The following is a 10,093-nucleotide window of genomic DNA, read 5'->3' on the forward strand; positions in this document are numbered from 1 at the left end:
TAATAGGTTTTCCTGTCATCTATAGGTATAGACCTATTTTATGTATTTTTTTTTAAATTTAAGACTTAGTAGTTTCGGAGATAAGGGGGGGGGAATGGTCATTTTTTGCCTATTTTCTTGAATAACTTCTAAACTGTTTACTCGAAAATTATAAAAAAATATATATATAAATATATATATATAAATATATATATATAGATATAGTTTGAAAAATTATTTTTTTTCATTTTTTCATTTACCCCCCAAAAGTGGCCCCCATGTTTAAAATTCATTTGTTTACGTTACATGTCCGTATTTGGGTCACAAACTTACATATGTGTACCAAATTTCAACTTGATTGGTCCAGTAGTTCCGGAGAAAATCGGCTGTGACAGACGGACAGACAGACAGACAGACAGACAGACAGACAGACAGACGCACGAGTGATCCTATAAGGGTTCCGTTTTTTCCTTTTGAGGTACGGAACCCTAAAAATAGGCTCAAAAGACGCATAATCACGAGAGCTGTAAGGTGCAAAAATAATTATTCGAGAAAGTCAAAAACGAAAAAAGTTATGGTCGAAATAGTGAAAATAAAATTCAATTTTTTCCGAATTTTTGATTTTGGTGCTCGATAATTTGGAAACGAAGAATGATATCAAAAATTTGAGAAAAACGGCTCTGGACAATTTAGTCAGCTACAATTTGAGCCTAAAACAAAGACGATCGGGTTAAGGGTTTGCCCTGTAGCCTAACCTTAAAATAGTCAAAAAGTCAGAACGACATTTTTCACAGGACATTTATGACTTCATGTTTCGCAGAGTTCGTTATCGGTGTTTGTTGTGAATTATCGGGATTATGACGGCAGAATAACACTTGCACTGCGTGGGCTTTCAAAATCGCTGCAGATTTTTCTTGGTCTAACTCTATCTATCCTGTTTGAGACGGGCGTAGATAACGCACTATTCGACAATCTATGCATCCTTGTGGTGGTGGAAGTAGAAATAGAGATAGAGGCAGAGGTAGAGGGAGAGGGAGAGGGAGAGGGAGAGGGAGAGGGAGAGGGAGAGGGAGAGGGAGAGGGAGAGGGAGAGGGAGAGGGAGAGGGAGAGGGAGAGGGAGAGGGAGAGGGAGAGGGAGAGGGAGAGGGAGAGGGAGAGGGGAGAGGGAGAGGGAGAGGGAGAGGGAGAGGGAGAGGGAGAGGGAGAGGGAGAGGGAGAGGGAGAGGGAGAGGGAGAGGGAGAGGGAGAGGGAGAGGGAGAGGGAGAGGGAGAGGGAGAGGGAGAGGGAGAGGGAGAGGGAGAGGGAGAGGGAGAGGGAGAGGGAGAGGGAGAGGGAGAGGGAGAGGGAGAGGGAGAGGGAGAGGGAGAGGGAGAGGGAGAGGGAGAGGGAGAGGGAGAGGGAGAGGGAGAGGGAGAGGGAGAGGGAGAGGGAGAGGGAGAGGGAGAGGGAGAGGGAGAGGGAGAGGGAGAGGGAGAGGGAGAGGGAGAGGGAGAGGGAGAGGGAGAGGGAGAGGGAGAGGGAGAGGGAGAGGGAGAGGGAGAGGGAGAGGGAGAGGGAGAGGGAGAGGGAGAGGGAGAGGGAGAGGGAGAGGGAGAGGGAGAGGGAGAGGGAGAGGGAGAGGGAGAGGGAGAGGGAGAGGGAGAGGGAGAGGGAGAGGGAGAGGGAGAGGGAGAGGGAGAGGGAGAGGGAGAGGGAGAGGGAGAGGGAGAGGGAGAGGGAGAGGGAGAGGGAGAGGGAGAGGGAGAGGGAGAGGGAGAGGGAGAGGGAGAGGGAGAGGGAGAGGGAGAGGGAGAGGGAGAGGGAGAGGGAGAGGGAGAGGGAGAGGGAGAGGGAGAGGGAGAGGGAGAGGGAGAGGGAGTGGAAATACGCGTGTGGAAATTTTGCAATTTGTTTGTTCACATGCGTTATGTCCAGGATACTTGTGTTAGTCTAAGAATAAAATAATTATCATTCAACGTTGTAGTTTTATTTTGTAACTTTTTCCTTATCCAGACTTTCTCGTCGCTCAGCCACAATATTTTTTCGAATTCCGTAGATTCATTTCCAATGTGCTCGATAGTCGTGTGAGGCACGAAATCTGTGAATTTTTTAAATAAATTACTGAGTAAATTTATGTAAAAAATCAGAAAATGGATTAGTGTTGAAAGTTGACAGTCTTAAAAATAAATATCAATCACCTCCGAAAGCACCTTTATTTCATAGGACAATGTTATGATGGAAATTTCCATCACCATGCAAAGAAAGGTTAAATGTTTTGATTGCATTGCCGTTTTTTTTATTGATCACCTGTACCTACATACTATCATCACCATAACTATCTACTCATGCCATGTAACCAGAAACACCATCGAAATATCTTCACGGAAGTGAATCGAGACACTACGGTTAAATAATGCCCCGCCCCGTTCACATAATATGTACACCAAAATAATACGGATTTCTGTGAGTACCTACGTAAAAATCAACCATAATTGGTATATAATTATTTTAGTTAGATATACCTTCACAATTCTATCCTAGTTATTTTTAGGCGATCCCGCCCTTGGGAGAAATCGTTGCCTAGTCATAGGAATAACTAACTAACTAGGAGCGCCTGTCTGGGGGCTAGCCAAGATGACAATCGTTAATATAAAAAGTCAATCGAAACTTTTATTGTGTACATACACTGGCCTTCAAAAGTGCATGTGTGGAGATGTTTCAACCGTAATATCAATATTAAGGCATTACGGTCGACATCTATCCATACACTTTTGAACGCCACTGTACCTATGGGAATGGTCACGTGACTTTTCGTAGCATCTGTCACCCTTTTTCTTTTCGATTGGCACTGACATGTCGAATTGTCGATCTACAATTGTCATCTTGACAACGCTCCTTGTTGTCTAACCGCTAAGTTTATATTTCTGAGACATTATTAAAAAAATGATATTTATCGAGTAACGTATTACATGCCAATTTGAACGTATACACTGACATTAGAATATGACAATAGAACCATTTTATTTAGTTATCGTGCGTCTCGCCTGCGCCAATACATGTACAGACAAGTACCTACGTCACCTACGAGCAAGATGAAATCAGTTACGTTACGTTTGAATTGGCATGTTAGGGTGGTATTCCACCTATCCAATTTCTATGTCCAATGTGTATTGCGTCTCACATTTTGCTTTAATGAGAGAGTGAGACGCACTGACATAGGACAAAGAAATTGGACAGTTGGAATACCACCCATAGGCATGTGAGTATTTGCACAAATAATTTGACATAGCGGCAGGTGTCCGAAGAGCCAACTACCTTACTGTTCGTCTATAAAAAGTTGTTAGCCAATAGCTTCTTGCTAATTTATCGTAAACGATATATTGCGTTACTTCCACACTTCACTAAAAAGGCATGTATTTATTCAAAAACAGGCAATGGTAATGGGTGAAGTCAAGCGAAGAAAATGTGGATTCTGAACATATTTTTTGCTATTGACAATGTAACTAACCATGTCAATCGCAAAAGTATTCAGTCGGTGTTCCGCAGAACCTAAATGTCTATTTTATTTTGCCGCTCGACCAGAAGTTATCTGTCCCACAGAAGGCATGTACTGTTCAGCGGAGGGTCTGGTGGCTGGTTCTATATGGGCGAAGAAAAAAAAGCCGTCTTGTGGTAACAATATTTGTATTTAATTAATAAAGGCACCGCAGAAGTTAAACCGTTTACATGGTAACCGAGTAGAATGAATTGCATGAATGAATACGTAGTGATTATATTATCTTTGGAATGAATGACTTAAGTATATTACTGTGGGAGTTGCCATATGTAAAAGTTGTACTTGTTATGTATTAACTATAGTGGAAAGATGTCCCCAAGACGGTTCTGTACATTTCCTTACGTTTATGATGCCATTAAACCAATAATGAAGTTATCTAAACCAACACAGGACACTGTTGCACAAAATTACGGCAATCATTGGTTCAGCGTAGTAACGTAACGTTAACGTACTATCAGCCGCAAGAGCATGGGGACTTTATCAATGAATTCATTCATAATTTCTCCATGCAATTTCTCAGCTCACTATACCATCGCCCACATTGTTAACTGACAGTTGGTAAACCTTATTACAAAAAGCATAAGGTCCACCGATGGACAGAAGACCGTTGCTGTTTGTACCTATCCTTTATTTTATTTTATAAAACTACCTACATTATAATCGATAACATTCTCAATTCTCAGTAGGTATCAGAGCTAAAGCAAATTATCGAAATCCATATTTAAACGTATCGGCAATTTAAAAGTCCTCTAACACATCCACTGACGCCACTAATTTCATTCGTCATGTAAATTTCTCCGCTGTCAATTAGTTTATAATTATCGGCAATGTGACACTGACAAGTATCAAACGAGTTTGAGAGGAAAGCTTGATGAGTTCAGATCAAGTTCGGCCCCGACTGGTCTAATTTTGACATACAATTTTTTATCTGAGACATAGAAAGTAAAAGTATGAAAGTACTAATTTTAATGTAACAAAATGTTAAGTACCTATTTGTCTGCTGATGTGACAAATTGTAAGACTATTACTCTTAGGTATTAGATAAATAGTAGTTCTCTTTTTAACGTCCATCTGATCTATGTCTTATTGTTTAATGTAACTGGTTTTGTTTGACGTAAATAAATGTATATTTTTTTTCTTTTTTTTTCTTCTTTCTATATAATATTTTACTGTTTTTTTATCTATCAAATCATTGTATCAAATCTTGTTATAGAGGTAACTAATAAAACGTCAAACCGGTTAATAAATAACTTTGCCCTAAAAGGTAAACATATACCTACATATACAAGAATTGCTCGTTTAAAGGTGGGTATAAGATACATATCGCCACTTTTGGCAAACGTCAGTCGTCATATCGTCTGTTTTTATAAAACAAGTGCAATATCGCCCGTCACTTGATTATTTAGGTTAGGTAGAGCTTTTCTTAAGTGAAAAATAATGTGCTATTGCAACTTGTTAAAATATTGTAGGGGGGTCATCCATTAATTACGTCACACGAATTTCTAGGTTTTCATCATCATCATCATTTCAGCCTATATACGTCCCACTGCTGGGCACAGGCCTCCTCTCATGCGCGAGAGGGCTTGGGCTATAGTCCCCACGCTAATGATAATTAGCGTATAAAATAATTTAAATACATTTTCGGTTAGTGTTGAAGTTAAAGTGACGTCACAAAGTTTATGACTCCCCCCTCCCCCTTGTCACACCATGTCACATTTTCTTTACCCCCTCCCTCCCCCTAAACGTGTGATGTAATTAATGGATGACCCCTAGTCGCAATGCGTATCTAAAACATATTATGGTAAATTAAGTATATCTTGATTAATTTAATTAGCATCGAAATACAGCTTTCCATACCTATCACAGCACATTAAATGGTACCTATAATATTTTTCAAATTCGAACGGTAGGCTGACACCTGTCATCTCCATATAATTTATAACCTAAAAACGCCAAATCTCGCAAAATTGTATTGAAATGACAGGTGTCATCCTACCCTTCGAGTTTGAAAAATATTATAGCTTCAACGTTACCAGTAGGTACCTACGCTAAAGAGCAATTACGTTAGAATTGTAAATCCTAATCTCTAGAGCATAAAACCAACACGTACCCTTTCAGTGTTTAATAGTTTGTCATTACGGCTAGCCAGGTGGTTACTGGTTACGGTCATCGGGCCAGAGTCCCCACCGTGAAGGTCGTCTTTTGTTTTTGTTAGTATCTCGGACATCTCAGTGAGGCGTATGATGGTAATTTGGAGGTATTCTGTAGATGAATATATAATCAATTGTAAATTGTAATTTAATTTTAATTATTAATTTAATGTCTTCACATACAGTACTGCATGAATAATCGTAGTGTAAGTTTAGCTTTATTTGTACATAGTTAGTTTAGCTAGTTAGTAGGTATGTTGTAGTAATATTTGTAAGGTTTACTCGGGTAGGTAATTCTGAAATTCGGATAATTCCGAAATTCAGGTGAAAGTCACCCAAAGCTCCATCATAATAAAAGTCTCTTTTCGGAATTATCCGACAGTTTTCGACATTCGGAATTACCCGAACACACCTTACGCCAGTCATGGCAGAACAAGAATCGTCCTGGAATGAATGAAATAAATGTATAAACACGTTTGTTTAATGCAAATAAACGATCATTCAATCATTCATTCATTGATAGGTTTATTGCATAGAAATAAAGGAATAGTAGAAAACTCGTTGTTTCAGGCGAGCATTTTATTTCTAAAGGGGCCCACAGATTACCACTACGCCAGTTGGCCGGACGATATCAGCCTGTCAGTTGTCCGGAGCTGTCAAATTTTATTTAACTGACAGACTATACTGCCGCCTTAAGAAAAAAAACCATTTTAAGTGACAATTTTTGCGAAATTGAGTTATTGACACCCTCGAAATCAGGAAGAAAAATGTGATTTTTCTATCTAGCAGTTATTTCCTTATCTCTAACAGGGTCACGATTTAGACAAGCATAACTACACGCCATTTTGGTAAATTTACTGCCTTTTTGATAAAGAAAAAGCATAAGTATATATTCATAGACAGAAAAGTACTAAATTGACGACTTGTGTTTTTTTCCTTTGTCTTGAATTTGAGCCCAACAATTATTTCACAAGAAGAAAAACCATAATATTGGTTTTCTATAAAATTTCTATGTAAAAAACCCATAAGTTGACAGAAGTGTTCATTCTTGTTAGTATAAAATAATTATTAGTCATAAAATTATTCGTAAGTATACTTATAGCCATGTTACGTTTCTCGTCGCGTATTCCAGATTTTGCCTATATTTTTGAATAACTTTAGGTATATTTGTCGCGGTCATTTAAGGCTTGGCGCGCGTATTCAAATGTATACCTATGCGTATCTGGAATTAATATTATCTATTTATATTGGTGTTAAGTAACTTGTCTATTGAGACTGCTGCTGAATACCTACCTAAAACATATTATAACTTAATTATAACCCTAACCACGAATTGAAGGTACAATTGTTTAAAATAACGTGGCTTTAAGTTTTGGTCCTATGCGTGATCACTCCGGCACCACCAAGCTATGTATGTTGGAAAATAACACGTACAGTTTTACATTGGCACATGGCTTAATTTTAGTACAGGATACACCGCCCAAAGTCATGCTTGTTCATGAAACAGGCATTTCCCAACTACTTATTTTTCATTATGTTTGTTTCATGAGTATCGCTTTGTTGTTATTTTTATAATTGCAAGTTTTGTTATAATTAAATAAAATTGATAATTCGCTGAGTGTTTGAGCTGTATCTAACATTCTAATTGTAACCATATTTTATTCTAGAACTCAAAGGCTGTTTGTGCTTGCTTCTTGGCTGTGGGCTGTGGGTGCGTTTTTTTTTTGTTTTCGTTATAAGATTACTAACGATGCGGCAGTCGTCCAGGAGCAGACGGTTGCTTCTTATAGCCAGATGTGACATTCAAGAAAATAATGTCTAGCCACAAACATCAGCAGCATCTCAATAAATTAAGGACTAGTACTTAGTACAATGTACTTGTACCTCATTTCAGTTTTGTATTACATTTGACATTTTAAAGGTCTCTAATAGCATTTGTACTTAGGTAGTGCAATCTAATTGTGCAATTTTTTAGTTTTATATTACATTATTAATCAAATATCTCTAAAAATATCTCATTTGTTTTCTTTTAATAAATAATTCTGAATCTTCATCGTATTTTTATGAACTCCTTTAAACGAGATAAATCATAATTTGATACTTAACGTTAACTAAGCAAAAAAACATAACGCAATTGTGCTTTTTCAGCTTCGAGATCGGTCAGTAACATAAGCACAACTGTGTACTTGTGTTTTTATTTCTTAGACATCGTAGTGCAAAACTAACACAAAAACCATAAGTACACACTTAGGTCATTTAATGTTCGTAAAGATATTTTTATTTTATTTATATCACGAGGCAGTAACAATTTTTTCTAAATAACTTATTTAAATAAAAAGATAATAGAATAATTTACAACGCATAAAAATTCTACACAATTACTTTGTTCATTAACAAAAGTTTAACTTTGTACTTTGAATTTAACCTATTTGAACAGGAGTGCAAAGTTTTTTGGCTTATTCTCGAAACTTACTTTTTGTCAGTTATGGTTTTTTTTCTTAAGGCGGCAGTATATAATATCGTCCGGCGAACTGGTACCAGTGGTACCTAATCATTGGACCCCTTTAGCATTGTGTTTCGTTTGCAGACGTTTTCATTTATTTATTTATTATTGATAAGCGAAATGGTTTCACATTTTGTATTGTTCCGTGAAGTGGGCCGTACGCTTGTTTGCTACAACTATTATACATGATAAAATAAATCTATATATCTGTCTGTTATCTCTTCACGCTATATATAGTGCTAAACCGATTTGGACGGTATTACGATAGAGTCGAGTCACGCTAAGTTTTCCTGCCAAGTTTGGCACTTCTATGATATATGTACCTATGCATTTACCAAGTCAGTACATAGTTATTGTGGCCGGAGGCCGGCCCACAATAAGATATTATAAGGAAAATAACAACCACCTTATAGCATCATTCTTTGTATTTTTTTCTTGAATAGAATTTTTAGGATTGTATTGAGTATTTTTATAATCTGAACCGTTAAAGGGTTAAGTCCCGGGAAGGACATAAAATAGTTTTGTCCTTGGAAATCATGTCTATACTCATACGAAGACGAGATCAGAAGCTAGTGTTGTATAAAATTAAAGATAATAAAAACAATATTCAGTGCGCTCTTTACTTGTTTCACATTTGTAAGTTTCCACAGTATTTTTCTTAATTAAATGATATTTGAACAGTTTTCTTTACATTCATTTGCCGTCTTGTTGTTTTCAAATAAAGCATTTGTATGACTGTTCTATGAAGATGATCTCATTGAATAAATATCTATACACACTCATTGTGTAAAGACAAGCAAGTCTCTCATTTAATTTCTGTTCCTGTTGCATCCTAATTCCTAATCGTACAGCTTTTCGGAATACTTACAGGAGGGGTATTCGACAAGTGACGTTTGACGTATCGTGTTGATCTCCCGTTGATGTGGGAAAAATTGTGAGTTTTCGAATACGTCAATGTCAAAATTTGACATTGAATTTGAATGGTATGAATTTGGTCTGGTGAATTTGGTTTGGTTTGGTTTGGTGGTGGTGGGTTGGTGAAAGACAGAGGAGAATGGAAGAGAAAAACATGTTGTGCCGACCCCACATAACATGGGATAAGGGCAGGCGAAAGAAGAAGAAGAATTTGGTCTGGTACGGGCCGGGGTTTGAACCCACGATCTCCGGATTGAAAGTCGCATGCCCTTACCGCTAACGCTAAGCTACCAACGCTCTAAGTAGGTACATCATGTAGTAACCGCATCGTGTTTAAGAGAACATTAACAATCAATTATTTACTTTACATCCATTTTCCATTACAACTATAATTTAACGTTTTCGATTTGTTTAATGAAAGATACTGGAATTGGTTTCAACATAATTAAAACAATGTTTATTTAAAGCAAGTTTTTTTCAGCAATCATGGGCAGTATGGCGCCATTTATTTTAAAACAAACGGAAAATAACAAATCTTCAGACTTAAGCAGCTCTATGACTCTCGTTTATGGTAAAATGTTGCCAGTGTTAAAAAACAAATGTTATAGTAGATTGTTAACCAAGGGATGAAAGGCACTCATTTTTGCCGAGGTAGTTTAATAGTCCGAGGCTGAAATTATGCCTTTCACCCGAGTTAAACACTCTACTTTTCATTTCGAATACGAGGAAAGTAAAATACATGTGTTTTTTTTTAAATAGGTAAGTAAATATTCTTTACAGTACGTCTGGTGCTACATTACCTACGAGTATTAATTACAACACCAGGTGCTATAATAAGCACATTACGGAACAACTATTACGTCGAAAATTTAAAAGGCCATATGTAACTACTCTAAAACGTTGGACAATACACGTGCGAATTTCCTATTTTTCGCACTTATATAGTAAAGGACATTTAATTACCAATAACAAACAAAATGATTTAATTTAATCAATTTTTTTTAACATG

Source organism: Cydia splendana, chromosome 6 (assembly GCF_910591565.1).
Source record: "Cydia splendana chromosome 6, ilCydSple1.2, whole genome shotgun sequence".
Classification (NCBI taxonomy): Eukaryota; Metazoa; Arthropoda; class Insecta; order Lepidoptera; family Tortricidae; genus Cydia; species Cydia splendana.